This window comes from Xiphophorus hellerii, chromosome 11 (genome assembly GCF_003331165.1).
Source record: "Xiphophorus hellerii strain 12219 chromosome 11, Xiphophorus_hellerii-4.1, whole genome shotgun sequence".
In the NCBI taxonomy this organism is placed as follows: domain Eukaryota; kingdom Metazoa; phylum Chordata; class Actinopteri; order Cyprinodontiformes; family Poeciliidae; genus Xiphophorus; species Xiphophorus hellerii.
Genome location: NC_045682.1, coordinates 4,551,712 through 4,570,689, shown reverse-complemented (window position 1 = coordinate 4,570,689; position 18,978 = coordinate 4,551,712). Strand labels below are relative to the sequence as shown.

The window sequence follows — 18,978 nt, the reverse complement described above, 5'->3', positions numbered from 1 at the left end:
TCTTCAAAAAATGTCAAACCAGTTATCTTCAATTAATACATACTGCTTCAATCGACAATAAAAGGCTTTACATTTGATAATTAAATGGGCAGATTAACGGCAGAAATCAGGTTTATAAATATTAAGTGCCTTTAAGTGACTCAAAAGGAAAATAAGAGTAATTGTCTAGTTTTTTTTTATCACATCAACGCCTGGTTTGTTAAAATTAGATCCGACTGACCCAAATTACCCGATACAAAACGGCAAAGAACTACGCCCTATAAAGCTGATGGCAACAGGAAGACGAAAGGAAAAGAGTCAAAAAGTCTTAAAGCAGAACTGCAGTTAAATCTCAATATATTGATAATTTATGAATATTATTTATTGAAGCTCTTCCACAAAATATTCCAAGGATCCATCTCTGTGGCCTAAATCATAAATAACTTGTTTTTAGCGTTTTTGTCAGTAAATGCAAAAGTGGGAGGATTTTGGGGGCGGAGCTACCATCCACTACTATCCTCAGTTTATGATGTCATTGTGCCTCAGTCAGCCGCTACAATGATGCTACTGTACTGCTGTTTATTAGTGGAAATGGGAGAAGCATTCTCTGTTTATGGAAAGATGCTTAAAGACTTTATAGGTGCAAATGACACAATTACACTTCCATCAATATGTTTTTGAGATGCACTGAGAAGTCCACTGTCGACTGGACCAGTGTGATCGTCTCTGACCAAACAAAACCCAGCACCACTATTCTGAACTGACTCTTTAACTGAGTGAAGACGACTTGACGTTTCAGCATCAGTGAGGCTTTAAAAATGAACAGGAAATAAGGCAGGAGGAGTTTTTGGTTATCATTACATGAGCTAACTGATGTTATCTCACACAAGAAAGCAATAGTTGTTCTAACTGCTGCTAACATAGTGTAAAATATTGATTACAATAATGTTATTTATGACATAATTATACTTTTATACTTTGTGTGAAAAGTCTTCTTTGTTTTTTTTCTAGTTATTTCTAAAAGAGAAGAAATTGGCCACAGCAGCTTCTTGAAACAGGTTGCCTGAAAGTTGCATCACGTTTTCTTACATTTCAAATAATACGTCACTTCAGGTAGTTTCATCCTATCTGTGTTTGTACAGTTGAAATTATCAGTCCCACCACTACTCAGGGAGACAGTGTTTGAATTTTTCAGCCAGCGGAGCAGCTCATTATCAAGGCGGCACTCTCTTCCTGTCTGCAGAATTCTGATTGACTCAGCTCGGTTGTTTTTCGTCTGGAAAGAACATTCACAATAGAACCACAGCTAGTTTGGAAAAGGTCCAAACAAACAGAGGAAAAAATCCACAATCAAGCTGCCCATATTTATCTCTTTAAGCAGGCATGTTTCCATGAAAACAGAGGTTGGTCTCTGTAGTGCAAAGCAAAACGTTACATTCTTTGCAGCAGGCGTTGCTTTTACCATCAACTTCAAGCTGATGTGCTGCAGGGTAAGTGGAGCAGCCACCAATGTAAAAAGTGGCCAGTTAATGCTTACTGGCTTCAAACAGAAGTAAAGCTGTGCAAAGTGTCACTTTGAGGTAAGAAGAAAAAAAACCTAAAGGGTTTTAATGGACAATTTTTTACAGTGAAACGCAAACTGAAAGCATGTGCGAACTCCAAGAAGCAATAGCTCAAAAGGTACATAAATCAGTTTCTGCTTTGGGTCAGAGTGAGGAACCTGCTAATGAGCACTAATGTGTAATACTAATGGTAGCATTAACACACCAATGAATGTTACCGTTATCTAGACAATGAGACAAGAAGTAGTTATGCAACTTATCACAAAACTAGTAATAGTAAAGATGATCAAATCCGTGTGCCTTGCATTACATAATTCCTCTATATCAAGAATCAGAAGACTAATGAGGGCAGGTGTGATAACTGAATGTAGAAACCTGATCATGTGAAAACTAAAATTTAACACGGACAAACAACAGTGCACTGTACAAATTAGGAAAACAGAGAGGGCGTACAAAACACAAGAGGAAGTGAGGACTCCAAGTCAAAGCTAAACACAAACAGAAGAAAGAGGAGGACGAAATTTTGATTTTAGTGAAAAATCAAAATTTTGGAAAGACAATTTTTTAGCCAGGAACAGATAATAAAAACACGGCATCTACAAATTGCGCATACAAGGCTATTAAGAGCAAGAGAGACAGAATAAAAAAAGTTGTCACACCACCAGTCTTCAGTGTCATATTTAGAGACGATAATTAAAAGATACAAAAGGTGAAGGGTTGCAGCTGACAAAATTTGTAAAAATAAAAAAAAGATTTGGTTTTGGTCGCAGCACTGTTCATAAAAAATATTTCAGATGTTTAAGCCGCAGTGTGATGAGCCCCAGAGATCAAAGAGAACAGATTTTGGTTTCTGCATGAATTATGTCCTCTGACTGCTCTCGCCGATATGTGAGCACAAACCCACACAAGCCTTTTTACTTGCATCCTCACATATGGCAGATAATATGATGAACACACAGTCACAAATTGGCTCATCCTCATAAATTAATTCAAAGACAGGAGGTGATAAACTGAAACAGGAATGGCACCCTTGGACTATGCTACGTTGGCAAATGCAGGGCTGCTGGAACCTATCCACTGGACTCTGGTGGTTAATATTATAAACAACTTTATATGATTAAAGAAGATGAGATTATACATAACCTTGACTTCAAAAAAGGAAAACTATGTTATAGGCCTCTATAAGTAGCTGTGAAAATGTTAAGATACAGTGATTTACTGAAACGGCAACATCTTCTACTCAACACTGAGCGACCAGCTCTCAATGCTTTGAAAAGAACCCATCAAATCAAACGATTTTCTCTCTCAAGGCCACTGATGCAAACTGTCAAAGTGACTCAGAGCGGCTCCAGCATAGAAAAGGTAATAACACCCAGGTGTGATCCTCAGGCAAAATGAAAGTGAATGGGCGTCCTTCAAAGTGATTATTTGATTGGGCCTTGCCTAGCTAAGTTTGGCCTCAGATAATTGGACAGATCGTTGGAAACGAGGGTTCACTGAGGATGCTGTTGCAAAAAGAGATAAAAATGACGCACTTTCAGTAGAGAGTGAAACTGAAGAATATTAAGTCAGGATTCTATTGAAAATATAGTTATAGTCATTTTCACTCAGAGAAAATGATACTGAAGGGTTGACCGGTTCAAAATGGAAATACTATTGTGGTTGTCTGGTTCACTTTCCAGCTACACCTATGTCTTGATTTTAATCATTGTACCTTGTTGTATAGGGAAATATTACTGGGCTTTACTAAAGGCTCCAATTAATGTGGAAAGTGAAAGCCTTCTTTTATGTTTCACCCACCCAGCCTTAACAAAGAGCATCATCTGCGTCAGTGACTTCTGACAGGAGAATGAAATGACCCCTATGAATACTGAAGGCTGAACATTTTGAATGTTTTTCTTCTCCAACTGCGTCAAAAACATTCCTTATAGCACAGATCGCAGCTTTGCGAGCTCAAGGCCTCTTTTAGAAGAGAAAAGGGTTTTCTTTTTTCATCTGACGTAACCAGAAGGCACGCTGCAGTGTGACAGCCAGAAAAAAATTTAACCATAAAAGTGATTTTCTCTTTGAGCATTTGATTGGCTCCTTGACCTCCTGTTTTCACAGTAGCTGATTAGACTTTACTTCAGTCTGTGCTAGGTCAATCTGACATGTGGTTCAGATGCCCAGACTGCACGATCTGGCATTGAGCGCAGCTAATCCCAGTGCAGATACAGTCAGGTAACGAATAAGACCACTGCCTATTAACTCTGATTTAATCTGGTCTTTGTACAGATTATGAGAGAACAACTGACAAAAAAAGAAAAATGACCTACAGCTTACATATTTAGGGATAATTTGAAAAAAAAATTGCATATCTAAAATTTAGCACTACTGAATTGGTGTTTACAAATCAGCCAATCCAAGAGTGCCATTAATTTTCCTTGGGGCTGATTGGCTGTACACATAAGAGTGGATATGAGGAAGACGATGGATGTTAGCTTCTGTGGTAGTGTCAAGATAGTTTTCACTGTGCAAACGAAACTAATGTATACAGTGAACCCTCGCTATATCACGGTTCACCTTTCACGGATTTGCATCATGCATTGTGTTCTGCATTCTGATTGGCTAAACAGTCTCTCCGCTTCTTCTTTACCTGTGTGTCGATAACGTTGCGGTTTAATATGTACACGTACGTAAAACAGCTTGCCAATTTCAAGAATCTTTTTGCCCAGAAGAAAAAAGAGCGACAACAACTACCGATAACTATGTTCTTCTCTCGAAAAAACACACCTGCACCGCGGGCTTTAGAAGAAAAAAACGCTACAGAGCGGAGTCAGGATGAAGTGGCTCAGTCAGAAGAGCAGTGAAGTACATGCGAGTCACTATTTGTGCTACTGTACTTTGTTTTGTTTTTCATAATAATTTTTTATTTTCTCCCGTTCTAATCCAATGACTCGGGTCGCGGTGGGGTGGTGCTGATCTCCGCAATTTGAAACCTTCAGTTCGTATTGATGATTAAAATGATTATTTTACAGTACAGTAGTTATTTGTAAAAAAAAAACAAAAACGTTTATACAGTACTTTTATTTGTTAAACAAATGCTTTCAATGTATTATGGAGTTTTTTATTGTATAATAATTGTAAATAAAATAAAGGTTACTACTTCACGGATTTCGTCTATCACGGGTTCTTTTTGGAACGTAACCCCCGCGAAAAACGAGGGTTCATTGTATTGATGTTTAGTTAGTGTTTCAACTATTAAAATAATAAGGGGAGATTACGTATTTAAACTGTATGTAACGGTGACAAACAATCAAAAGAAATATTGAGATTGAGTCCGCAACATTTTAATTTAATAATTGTTACAAAGTAACTCCGTTAGCGGTCTCGTTCCTAACAGCCGTTAGAAAAAAAAACACATTCACCACCGTTCCACAACCGTCGTTTCCTAGCAACGGCGGAGTGATATTGACCCCCTCCGCAACCACGTCAACCTGCGACACCACTAGTAAATAACACACAACGAAACACAAAACAGTATTAATAAACACAAAACAGTATTAATTTACCTCGACTATTCCATCAAAATGGCCTGTATGCCACATGTACGTGGGCGACGTTGTTGCCTATCCCAACAAGTATCGGGGGTCCATTGTATTGTACGTTGAATTAAAAGGTTCTCAGGGTAGATACCCAAATAAGTGCACAGAAATTTGAATGGTTGAAGCCAGAAAAACAAAAACTGAAGGTACATGGGACATGCTGTGGTGGCGCAGGGATTAAGCACAATCCACGTAAGAAGGCCTTAGTCCTCGACGCGGCTGTCTCAGGTTCGATTCCCGGCCTGGCAACCTTTGCCGCATGTCTTCCCCCTTCTCTCATTACCCACTTTACTGTCAATTAACTATCAAATAAAGGCCACTAGAGCCAAGAAAACCTTTAAAAAAAAACTGAAGGTACATGGAAAAACGTCATCAGAAGAAACCGAAGGACTTTTCTTGTGTTGAGTTTCACAGCAACAAAGGGTTGTTGACAATAACTGGATATTTTATAGGTGGAGATAAATAAATCAAATTAGATCTACAGTTGAGGTCAAAATTATTTATATTCCTACCAGATGTGGATTTCCAATTATTTCGATTAAACCAAGAGGGTAAAAAAAGCAAAAAAAAAGATGAAAAATCTACTTAGAGTAAGCATCAAATTTTTGTTTTTAACTACACCTCTGTAAGTTTATCTTACACATTTTGACACTGTACCTAGATATACACTTGTACTGTTGTTGTGTGTAGCTTTTGAGATTTTATTTAATGTTGGAGCATTTCTCTTAATCAGGGTTCATTCACACCAACCACATTTAGTCTACTTTAGTCTATTTGTCTAGAAAGTCCAGTTGGTTTGTGGAGGTGCGAATGTGCAATTGAACTGAGCAAACTCTTGTCCTACCAAAACCTAGGTCTTGATTTAATTAAAGAAAAACTGTGACGTGGCATGATGCATATGTGAATGCAAGCGGACCGGCGACTGCTCCAAAAAGTGGGAAATTTACTATATCACAGGGCATTCTGGAAAAATACAACCAAAACAAACACAAGAGTCCAGCTTCACCGGTAAAAAGGCTTGTGGTCTTTGGCCAAAGACAGAAGAGAAATCTTACAACCGCTAAAATCTGATGCTACTCCAATTTTGTTGACATTTTGTGAAGAAGGAAGTGTCTTCTTCTGAGGTTTTCATGCTGTTCCCTTCAGTGGTTTTTGGTTCAGCGCCATCACAGGAGAGGACAGGGAACACGTTTTTCAGTAAGTTTGGATCTTTTTACACAGTCCAGTGTGAAAACAAACCACACCAGGTGAAAATGTAACAAATGCTACAACTGCGGTTCCCATTCGAACAGTCAGATGTGAAAACATCCTTACATTTATCCTGTACAAGTACAGTTCAAAATAAAATATGGAAAAATAGTTCTCTCTTTTCATTTAGATTTTATATCCCTCCCAATAGTAGTCTATGTTTTTCTTCTAATTGTTGAGCAGATTCTTGCATGTTTCTGCTGGTATTTTGACTATTTATTGCAGGGAGGAGAAAAACGAAGGTGCCTAAAGCAGCGATATCAGGACATCGCACTCTAAAATCCTTCCGTCCCGCTTCAGTTTGTTGAGCACCTCCATTTGACGGCTTAGCAGAGTTGTGATCACAGCCTGCAGACACCAAGCAGCCAGTGAACGTTCCCATTCAACACTTGTGCAGGATGTGTTACACAGAGACAGCTGAACTCATGGGCTCTGTCCTCCCTCAGCCTTTTTCTCACTTTTTTTTAAAACCTCTTTTAGTATTGCATAATATATTTACTTGAGCAACTTTTTGGGGAAAACAATACTTCCAGGAGTAATTTTTTCTGTTTCTTTTATTTTGCTCTTTGTAGGTTTTTGTTTCTATTTTATGGGATTGCAGCATTTTTCATATGCAGAGATTTTGGTTTCATTTGTTTTATTTGTTGTAGGTTTCTGCTCTGTTTTGGAGGATTGCAGCACATTTTGTGCCATTTGTTTTTTGCATGCTGCACAGTTTGCATTATTCATGTGCTTGCTGCATGTTTGCACCCGTCAGCCGCTGAACTACTCCACTTGGAACGACTTGTGATTACTGTGGGAACTCCTTGAATTTGTAATCAAACTAAAGCTGCCCACAGCTTTCACATTTCTAAAACTTTAGGAGAATTTGAAACAAACTCTCAACCTTGTCCAGAGGCTGCTAAACTTTAACGCGAATCTGAAAACACAACTTGATTATCACAGTGAATAAAATACTTTCCATAGTGACTTTACAAACTCAGCATTCAGAATTATTAGATACACACATCATAGCTGTGAGGTCCTCTGTGACAATTACAGAGAAACAAATAAGATTAACTGGGAGCCTGACTGCAGCCCTCTGAAATTACATTTCAAGTCCCAACCGTAAATCTCTATTGAAACTAACTTATTATAAACCTTATTTCATTGTCAATTCATTTTCATTTGACTTAATTGAAGCACATCTCCTTCAGTCACACATTGAGCCACGAGAGATATGAGTGACGCACGCAGCTCAACAGCTCTGGAGGAGGATCTCCGTTCTACTAATCAGGGGCTAGCTAAAAAAAAACAAAAAACACAACACTAGTGTCCAGATGTGGTTTCCGCTCATGCTTTCTTCTTCTTGAGTTATTTTTCACCGAGGGGTAGCACAGCATCTAATGAGAGGTTAAAAAAAAACAAAAAAAACGGGCCTCATCTTGCACCAAAGAGGATGACTAAGAAGTGAATTTATTTTAAAGCACCTTGTGAGCCTGTTGCTATACCAACCACAGGAGTTGACTTTAATGATAACTATCCACTGTATTTCCTAACTATGGGCTCGGGAAATGGCGCGTTAATGCTGCCTGTTGCGCTTGCGTTAAGGAGTGATTTACAAAAAAAATAAAAAAAGTCAAATAATGAAACAGAAAAGCTTGTTGCTGCAGTGTTTCCTGATTAAATTGAAGAGGGGAAGGGATTTGCGAGTACGGAGTGTGTTTGGAGGAGGAGACAGACGGATTACATTATGTTCGCCAGCAGGAGTGTGTGGTCAGATACTGTGTTGTACAAGCCAGCAGGAAAATGCCTGCTGAGAGCTTCAGCAGGGCTGCAACAGATTTTCACTAGAGATACACCCACCACAGTCTATTCTTTTCTTCACGTTTCTCACCGCTAATAGCAACGACGTGATGACATTCCCTTAAAAGAGAGCTTATTAATACAGAGGTATGGAGATGTCGTGATGAGTTCAGGTGGGGCTCGTTTAAGTGGACTGGTTATAAAGAGGTGGAACCTCCGAGCGCTCCCATTAAAAAAATGGAAATTAAATGAATTGGTTCCAACTTTTCCACCCACAAGATCTGCAAAAATGTGCACAACACTCTAATTGAGAGTCATTTTCAGCATAACAGAGGCGTTATTCCTCTGCGCAGAGCCAGGAAAAAGTATCTACTCTCACACAGATTTCTTTTTTTAGTACTTAAAGGTTTCAGCTCCACAAATGTTAATATCAGACATAGAAAACCTGATTTTAATCAAAATGCAGATGCCAAATTATGATTGTAATTTTTTAAAGGGGCATTATTATATAAAACAGACGTTCCTGGTCTTCAATTTGTGTTTTATTGTTATTCCCTCATCAAAAACCTGGAGTGTCACTTTAATGCATGTTTAAGAAACCCTTTAATCTCTACAGCAACCAGTCAGCTCTGCAAAACGACTGGGTGAACCTCCAGCTCCTCCTCAGAGCTGCAGTTTCCAAGCTTCCGCCTCACAGAAAGAGTCCCCCATGACTCCTTCAGACTAGCCAGCAGCAATTAGGAAACACCCAGTGGAACTGCCCATCTGCTGAGCTACTTTTAAGAGCAACGCTGGTAAAATGTTGTTAAAGGGTTAATAGAGGAGCCATGTTGTGATGACCTCCTGAAGGCAGAGATTCAGAAAGAGCAGGAGTCTTTTATTAAAGAAACAGAGGCTCATTTTCAAGGTGCAATGTCAAATGTCAAATTTCTTTTAGTTCACATTTCATATATATGGTATTTTTATAACTAAAGGTAACATAGTTACTTTATTGTGCTATAAAATGGCACTATGTGCCTGGAAAATGCATAACGTTGCTCATTTAAATGAAAAGATGTTGGTGATTGTCCATCAGGCCTTTAAATGGGAATAACGCTTTTAGATCAATGTGGAGAAATTTTGGCAAAGCTGTTTTAATTAAGTAACATAGGGGTTTATTTTAAGAATGAACACCTGTCTAGGGATCCAGACTTTGACAGGGCCACTACAAACCCATCATGTTGGCTTTCTGATTCATTCTGAGATGAATTACTGGTGTGAATAGGATGGTTGTCCTGCTCCAGTGTGCTGGAGCTCATGGGCGGTTTCACAAAATGTATTTTGACAAAACCTAAAGAACAGTTGTAACTCCCTCAAACACACTCTACTTACACCCGTATTGAGTTCTGTTTTTTATTATTATCTGACTGAATTGCACATTCCTTTGAATGGGAGTACATTATTTTTAACAACAGCTCAGTATTGATGTTGAATTTCTGTCCTTACATTACAGTATGTGATTTGTGACCCCCACAAAGTGTGGTCACATTTGGTGGATTAAATTGTGATCTTAGTTGTTTTGAGGTTTTGGGGAGCAATGTCACGCAGTAACACGGGTGCGCCGCTAGATGGCAGAAGCGGGCTCTTGCGGGACTGACGGTGCATCATTGCGGTGTCGAGGAAGCTCCCTTCCATTCGGATGAGAGCTACCAGCACAGCAACACCGTCTCCTGTGGCTCATTTGTTCTTTTCCTGTTAAAACAGGTTGGTCCGGGTCTAAACTGAAAACTGTTACGTAATAAACATGGTCGTTCTACTAAATGTCGCGACGTTGGTCCCCTGTGTATTTGGTTTGTGTTATTTTATGTCGTCATTATGCGGTTTGCTAATAAGCTCTCGGTTAGCTGCTCGGAGGATTTCCTCAGATGGTACGCGAAGAATGCGTATGTTTTATATAACCGCCTGTAAGGTGCATTTATTTACAATTCCTGATATAGTAATAAGCTGGTGTTGTGTTATAGAGGAACTAGTGGAAGTGTGAATGTATAGTCACAATTTTCAGGGTTGTATGATGGCTTTATTGTTATAATCTGGATTAAATTCGGATGAGAGCTACCAGCACAGCAACACCGTCTCCTGTGGCTCATTTGTTCTTTTCCTGTTAAAACAGGTTATCTGCATCTGTTTGCCTGTCCCTCCACCCGAGACCTGCAACAGATTCATGGGGGCTCGTCCGGGATCGGCGCCACTGCTTTAGATGTACCGGCTGCTGATCCAGTGATACATGAACACCGGGACCAGGATAACTACCTGCTGCTGTAGTGAGGTGCCATCCAGTGTGTGACCACAGAAGCAAGGCGACGCGACTGCTGCTAAGGGGTGGGCCATTTGGTGTCCAGGGAAGAGGACCAGAGGAAGAGGGTCTTGATCTTCAAGGGAACCAAACTGGTATCCGGGGCTGCACGTCAACGCACACCATGTCAGTAACACACAAGGAACTGATCTGGGGCACCAAAAAGAATCTATTCCAGCTGTCTGGTTCTCAAGCCTATGAGGTTGCAAGGACGTTGGGAACAGAGCAGCCTGGAGCTGACAAGCTGAGTTCAGCTGATGAAGAAAGCTGCATAGATTATATCCTTACATTTATGCAGTCTGAGGACTTGGCCAAGTCTGAGGATGAGGGTTTGGGTCATTTGTTGTCATTGAATGATGTTGTTTTGAGTGTGATGGAAAAGGATGATTCAGTTGAAATGCCTATCATTTCAGATAATGATTTGCAAACATCCACCTCGACAGTACACATCGCATCAACACATTTCACTACAAAATCGCAAAATCCCAGCTCACACACTCACAGGGCCACGCCAGATATGGAACAGCTACAATTGATGTATGAAGAGCTGGGCAAGAAGATACAAGAATGTACTGTCACGGCGGCGACATCTGTGGAAACTGGCCTACTAGGTCGCCATCAGGTTGGAGACCCTTCAGGGACCCAGCCCAGTAGTCTGCCTCATCATCAGAGTCCTGTCAATCTCCCACCACACCATACGCCAGAAAGGTTGGTCTCTCTACAAGATCTGGCCTATCTCCAGCGGAAAGAGTTCAGGATACATGGAGGCCAAGTAAGTGACACTACCTCTGACATCACATATAACTGCATATGTAAACAAATTGACGAAGGACTCAAAGAGAAACATACTGAGGGCGAGGTCATAAGGGGGGTTCTCCGTGCAATCAAACCTGGCAACTTCAGAGATATGTTGACAAACAAAGATGACCTCACCATCACGGAGCTGAAAAGCTTCCTCCAGTCCCATCTTGGTGAAAAGAGCGGAACAGAACTTTTTCAAGACCTAATGTGTGCTAAACAACATGAAAACGAAACACCACAGCAATTTTTATATAGAATGGTTGGGCTCAAACAAAGAATAATGTTCACAGTTAAACATACAGCCTCAGCTGTCAAATATGACGCATCTACAATACAATGCATATTCTTAAACACAATATGTCAGGGAATTGGGGAGAAATACGAGCATGTTAGGCAGGAGCTTAAGCCACTCCTTTCCCAACCTACCGTATCTGATGAGGCTCTGCTGCGACAAGTAATCAAGACTACAACTGAGGAAAGTGAGAGAAGGCGCAGGTTGGGTCGCACCACGACACGCAAAGTAACTCAAGCTAACAGCGCCCAGGCTGATCCTAGCCAGAGATCACAAGTTGAAGCCCAAGTTAACACGACTGTGAACAATAGTGACGATAAAATACAGAGACTGAGTACACAAGTTGAAGCCCTAACCCAGGCAATGGAATCCTTGAAACTGTTAGTGACACAGACCCAAAAACTGGAGCAACATGCCTCCCCTACTCATCACGGTCAATCTGACCAACCCAGGCCCTTGAGAAAAACACAGAAGTCATATGGTTGTCCTAAATGTGTCACACTGGCTAATCGTGATTGCAGTCACTGCTTCATTTGTGGGGAGGAAGGCCACCGAGCTGTTGGTTGTTTGAAGAGAACAAAGCAGTCGGGAAACGGGACCCGGTCGAGGCAGAGGGACAACCTCTGACCGGGTACGAACAAACGTCCCAACCCAACCAAAACACAACAACAGCACAAGATAAATCTAATGAAAGCCATATAGTTAAGACCAACAACATGGCACAGCCATGCAAGTTAACAGCCCCACTCATTGGCCACAAATCTCTGTTAAAATGCAGTATAGCTGGCTTTGCTGCCACTGTCCTACTGGACACAGGAGCTAATGTGAGCCTACTCGACCGTGCCTGGAAGGAAAAGTACTTACCGGGTGAAGATGTTCGACCTCTCAGTGAACTACTGGATGACCCTCTGCATGTTTCTGCAGTCACTGGTGATGACATTCCATATGATGGGTGGGTGGAAGTGGTGGTGAACCTGCAAGGTAATAATGATCCAGACTTATCCATTCGGGTGCCGTTTTTAGTTAGTCGCCTAGTGTTAGATAGGCCGATAATTGGCTTTAATGTCATCCAGGTGCTCATTAAAAATAATGAGAGTCAACCTAAGCTTATGTCCACTCTGTCTACCCTCCTTGCTGGTGCAATGGAGATTGATAACGGCAGTGTAGAGACTATAGTCAATTTTATTCAGACTCAGAAGGCTCCAAAAGAAGAAAATGCTACAGTGAAAATGGGCTTTAAGAAAGTCACCATTGCAGCAGGCCATGTAGCTTACATTACATGCCGTGTGCCAGCAGACATTAACCCCCCGGAGCCATTTGTGCTTTTTGAGCCCGCACTTAACAGCGTGAGGTTAGAGAGCTTGAGTATTGGGGCAGGATTAGTGGTGACTCACAAAACAGACAGACCCTTCATCAAAGTACCTATTGCAAATCACTCCAAACATGATGTGACCTTGCCAGGGCGAACCGTCCTAGGCAGCATTGAAGCGATTGTTAAAGTCGTAGAGACAGATTGTCCTAAAAGTGGTGAGAACTTCACCTATGTAAACACTATTAATCCCCGGCTAGTAAACAACCAACAGCAGGCTCCACCTTCCACACCACTGTGGCACCCACCGGTGGATGTCAGCCACCTAACATATGAGCAACAAGAAGAGGTGAAAAAGATGCTGTGGGAGGAATCAGGGGCTTTTACTCAAAATGATAATGACATTGGTGACATACCTAGTCTCCAAATGGTCATCAATCTCAAAGATGAGGTTCCTGTCCAAAAGTCCTACACCTCCATCCCCAAGCCACTCTACCAAGAGGTCAAGCAGTACATCCAAGATCTTCTTGCCAAAGGCTGGATCGTTAAGTCAAGGTCGCCCTATGCAGCACCAGTAGTCTGTGTCAGGAAACGAGACGGGACACTCAGACTGTGCATTGATTACAGGTTGTTGAACCAGAAAACGGTACCTGATCGACACCCACTGCCTCGAATCCAGGACCTCTTGGACACCCTTGGAGGCCAGAGTTGGTTTACTATTCTCGATCAGGGGAAGGCATACCACCAAGGCTACATGGCTGAAGGGTCCCGCCACATGACAGCTTTCATATCTCCTTGGGGACTATATGAATGGGTGCGGATACCGTTTGGCCTCAGCAATGCCCCTGCTGCATTCCAGCGCAGCATGGAGGAGATGCTCACCACATTACGTGACGAATGCTGTATTCCTTATCTTGATGACATCCTGTGTTATTCTCAATCTTTCAGTGAACATGTTGATGCAGTACGTCGTGTTCTGAGAGCTCTGCAACACCATGGAGTTAAACTGCGGCCTACAAAATGTGAGCTGTTCAAGAAAGAGGTCAGATACCTAGGAAGGTTAGTCTCAGCTGAGGGTGTGAGGGTGGACCCGCGAGACATACAGGCTGTAGTATCTCTCAAAGAAAAAAAACCTACCACAGTGGGAGAGGTACGGCAATTACTGGGGTTCTTGAGTTATTATCGAACCTATATTCAAGACTTCTCCAGAATTGCCAAGCCACTGTATGAGCTGCTACAAGTTAAAGGACTCCCAGATACTCCACAGAGGAAAGGGAAAAAGGGTAACGGAGCACAGCTGTCATCAAAAACCCCCATCCAGTGGAGCGATGCTCACAAGACCACCCTCGAGCAGCTGATCGATATCCTTTCACATCCACCTGTATTGTCTTATCCTGATTTTGAGCTGCCCTTTGTCCTGCACACAGATGCCAGCCAACAGGGACTTGGTGCAGTCTTATACCAGCGACAGAGTGGAAAACTAAAAGTCATTTCATATGGCTCGAGGACATTGACTCCCGCTGAAAGGAACTACAACTTCCACTCTGGGAAGCTGGAGTTCCTGGCGTTAAAATGGGCGGTATGCGAAAAATTCAGGGATTATTTGTTCTATGCACCCCACTTTACTGTGTATACGGACAATAATCCACTTACTTATGTGATGGGCACAGCAAAACTGAATGCAGCTGGCCACAGGTGGGTGGGGGAGCTTGCTGACTTCAGGTTCAGTATAAAATACAGACCAGGAAAAGTCAACGCAGATGCTGACACTCTTTCTCGTCTCCCACTTGACATCAACAACTACGTAGAGGAATGCACTGAGGAACTCAACAGGGATGCCATCCATTCTGTGTGGGAAGGAAGTGAGGCTGCCAAAAAGCATGATGTTGCCTACGTTGCTTCTCTCAACCTGGCCCAAGATCCAGACTCAACGGGTTCGACATTACCTACCATTAGTCAAAATGAACTGGTGAGAGCCCAGAGGCGAGATGAGGTAATAAAAGAGATTATAAAGCTGAAACAGTCAAAAGCAGTGCTCACAGAAGAAGACAGGAAGAAAGTCAGTACCCCTGTGAGAAGATTGATGCATGAATGGGGAAAGTTGCACATAGAGTCTGATTTGCTGTACAGGAGAGCTGGGGGGCGGAAACAGCTAGTCTTACCCGCAGAGTATCGACCTCTTGTGCTTAAACACCTGCACAATGACATGGGTCATTTAGGAGCAGAGAGAGTCATTGGATTAGCAAGAGAACGCTTCTATTGGCCCTACATGAAAAAAGACATTGAGGCCTATGTTACCAGACAGTGCCCTTGCATAAAGCAAAAGAAACCTGTGACTCATGACAGAGCACCGATGGGGAGCATTGTGACCAGTGCACCACTTGAACTTGTGTCCATAGATTTCATGCACCTGGAGCAGAGTAGAGGAGGGTACGACTACATACTTGTATGTGTAGACCACTTCAGTAGGTTTGCTCAGGTGTATGCAACACGAAATAAATCAGGACGGACAGCTGCAGAAAAAATATTTAATGACTTTATCCCGCGGTTTGGGTTCCCAGGTAAACTGCACCATGACCAGGGGCGGGAATTTGAAAATGCCCTGTTTGCAACTCTGCAGAAGCTGACAGGTGTGAACCACTCCAGAACGACCCCGTACCATCCGCAGGGCAACCCAGCTGAGAGATTCAACAGGACGCTGCTCCAGATGTTGAGAACACTGCAGGAGGAAGAAAAGAGTAATTGGAAGGAACACCTTCCACAGATTGTGCATGCATACAACTGCACTAGACACGAGGCTACAGGTTTCTCACCCCATTACCTCATGTTTGGGCGCCACCCTCGCCTTCCAGTAGATCTGCTTTTTGGTCTGTTCCCAGAAAAGAAGCCAGAAACACCCCAAGAATATGCAGACAAATGGGCTGCGAGGATGAGAGAGGCCTACAGAATAGCAGCTCAGAACAGCCAGCAGTCCAGCGCACGAGGCAAGAGGCAGTATGACCGTCATGTGAAGGGAGTTGTTCTGCAGCCCGGTGACAGGGTCTTGGTTCGTAACATGGGTGAAAGAGGAGGGCCAGGAAAGCTGAGGTCCTATTGGGAACAAACAGTGCATGTCGTCAAAGAACAGGTGAATGAAAGCCCCGTTTACAAAGTATGTCCCGAAACGGGTTGCAGTAAAACACGTACCCTTCACAGAAATCTCCTCCACCTTGTAAATGATTTGCCTGTGGGCATACATGAACAGCTACCAAACAAAGCAGCAACCAGAGGGAGACGCAAGAGAAAGAGTCAAACAGAACAGCATGGATGGAGAGAACCATGCCAACAAAGTGACTCGTCTGACTCTGATGGTGGTATTTCCAGAACACAATACTGGCTAAGAGTGTCCAGATCAGCTGAATCACACAGATCTCCCACCATGATTCCCCACATGCCCCAGAGACAAGCAGTGATTTCCCCATCCCCCGGCAAATCGACTCAGGAAACTACACCACCAGGGGGAGCCAGACTGCAGCCTACGCCCACAGCAGAGGAGCCTGTGATGAGGAAGGAAAATCAGTCCAGTGAGCAGGAGCTGGAATGGGCAGGTGGCAATGACTATGTACAAGTAGCAAAAGATGATGATGAAGCGGACACTGGAGAGGAAGATGGCCCAGCCATATGGGACGCCAATGACGACCGACCTACCTCACCCCAGTGTCAATCGGCCAGGCGATCAGCGCGAGAGAGGAGGCCCCCAACAACGTTGACATATGAGTACCTTGGCCAGCCATCTTACCAGCCTCAGGGGTCAGTGAACACTATTGGACTTTGTGGGACACCAGCATTTCTACCATGGGGAATACCCTCTGTCCCAGCAACACATTACATACCCTGTCATACACCATACACATCACTATCTTATCCTGTCATGATTCCATACACTGTCCCTTCCTTCACATATTGAAACGAATACTAATACACCTATGAATATATCTATATAAAAAAACAAAACAAAACAAAAAAAAACCCGAAGTTCAAGATGCAATATTTGTAGGGGGGTTTAAGTTCAAGACTGAAAGTTTTACGTTTTCTTTAATGCTAGGAGTCAATTTCTTTGTTGGGGAGTGTGTGACCCCCACAAAGTGTGGTCACATTTGGTGGATTAAATTGTGATCTTAGTTGTTTTGAGGTTTTGGGGAGCAATGTCACGCAGTAACACGGGTGCGCCGCTAGATGGCAGAAGCGGGCTCTTGCGGGACTGACGGTGCATCATTGCGGTGTCGAGGAAGCTCCCTTCCATTCGGATGAGAGCTACCAGCACAGCAACACCGTCTCCTGTGGCTCATTTGTTCTTTTCCTGTTAAAACAGGTTGGTCCGGGTCTAAACTGAAAACTGTTACGTAATAAACATGGTCGTTCTACTAAATGTCGCGACGTTGGTCCCCTGTGTATTTGGTTTGTGTTATTTTATGTCGTCATTATGCGGTTTGCTAATAAGCTCTCGGTTAGCTGCTCGGAGGATTTCCTCAGATGGTACGCGAAGAATGCGTATGTTTTATATAACCGCCTGTAAGGTGCATTTATTTACAATTCCTGATATAGTAATAAGCTGGTGTTGTGTTATAGAGGAACTAGTGGAAGTGTGAATGTATAGTCACAATTTTCAGGGTTGTATGATGGCTTTATTGTTATAATCTGGATTAAATTCGGATGAGAGCTACCAGCACAGCAACACCGTCTCCTGTGGCTCATTTGTTCTTTTCCTGTTAAAACAGGTTATCTGCATCTGTTTGCCTGTCCCTCCACCCGAGACCTGCAACAGATTCTTTATTCTATTCTTCCAAAATGAACAAATTTACTCTTCAATCAGTCAGTTAGCTTAACAGTCTTCTGAAGGTTATGTACTGAGTGCTAATCAACACAACCCCACTTAAAAATATTAAGTCAAAAGTCGAGTAAATAGTTTTATCAAAAGGAAATATCTGCAATTTGCAAAAGCCTGCAAATAGATGTTTCAAAAATATTTTCCAAAATAGTGCAACAATTATTCTGTAAAACAAATCAGTGACGGGGAGAAGAAAAAAAACTTCAAGAAGTTCAATATTGTGGTAGCATATGGAGCTAATCCTTAAACTGACGCTTTAGTTTTGATTTCAACATCTGTCCGATTGCTTTGCAAATGTTTTCCAAATCTTTTAAACTATGAGAACATCTCGTTTCCAAAGCCTTCTTCAGATGACTGAACATATTTTCTGTCAGATTTATTCATCTTTTTGTTGATTCTGATGCAATTTAGGACTTACCAAAGTTGAAAAATAAGACCCCTCTTCTTCTTCAGAGGTTATCTGAAGACTTTGGGTCAAACTGGTACTCAGCTCTGTTCTTAATGTTTATTTACCTCGACAAAATTTCAGCTCCATCTGAGGAAAATAACTCCAGATCATCATGATGTCACAGTTATATCTTGTGGTGTAATTTTCCTAGTTAATGTAGGCTAGATCTGGATGCTTCATTTGGGAAGAAAATGCCTCTGTTTTACAACCACACTCATTTTCTCAGACATGTGGTCACATGTAGAACAACACTTCACTGAAGTGTTTTAAAGTTGAAATGTTGAGGATAAAAGTTTTATTAAAAGTTGTAAAGAAACTAAACATTTTAACAGGGCTGTGCAGACTTTCAGGAGCCACTATAGCATCTATGTTGTCTATGTTGAATTCAACATTACATAAGAAAATATGTTAGGTCATTGTTTGAGCTCCTGTTGCACATAAGGCTTAATCTGTCAGCTGGTGGGGGGGAAAGGACGAGAACATGACTCATGATTACTAATACCTTTCACCTCACGTTTAATAAATAAAGCCATGGGAGGCTTTTTATTGGCAGGAAGTAGGCGAAAGAAAGCCTCCAAGCGAATAATGTGTAATAAAAGAAAATAAATAATGGGCTTTCTCCTTTTAGAGACTCAGAATTTGGGAGCCAATTACAGCGAGGCTTGGGATTAATTGAAAATGACCCCTTGGGCTTGACGCAAAAAGTGCTTTGGCTCATGAAAAATGAGTCTGAGCAAGACAATGTATGCAGGGGCTCATTAGGATGTTCAG

The 18,978-nt window shown here is 42.0% G+C and overlaps 1 protein-coding gene and 1 long non-coding RNA gene across 2 annotated transcripts in view; one reads left to right on the top strand and one right to left on the bottom strand.

Moving 5' to 3' along the window:
* Positions 1 to 18,978, bottom strand: part of doc2b (double C2-like domains, beta) — a 133,733-nt gene that overhangs the window by 82,443 nt on the left and 32,312 nt on the right. The window lies entirely within an intron of this gene.
* LOC116728911 (uncharacterized) lies at positions 9,667 to 17,606 on the top strand. Its single transcript, XR_004341042.1, has 2 exons — positions 9,667 to 10,307; positions 17,244 to 17,606. It is a non-coding gene; the product is annotated as an uncharacterized LOC116728911 (long non-coding RNA).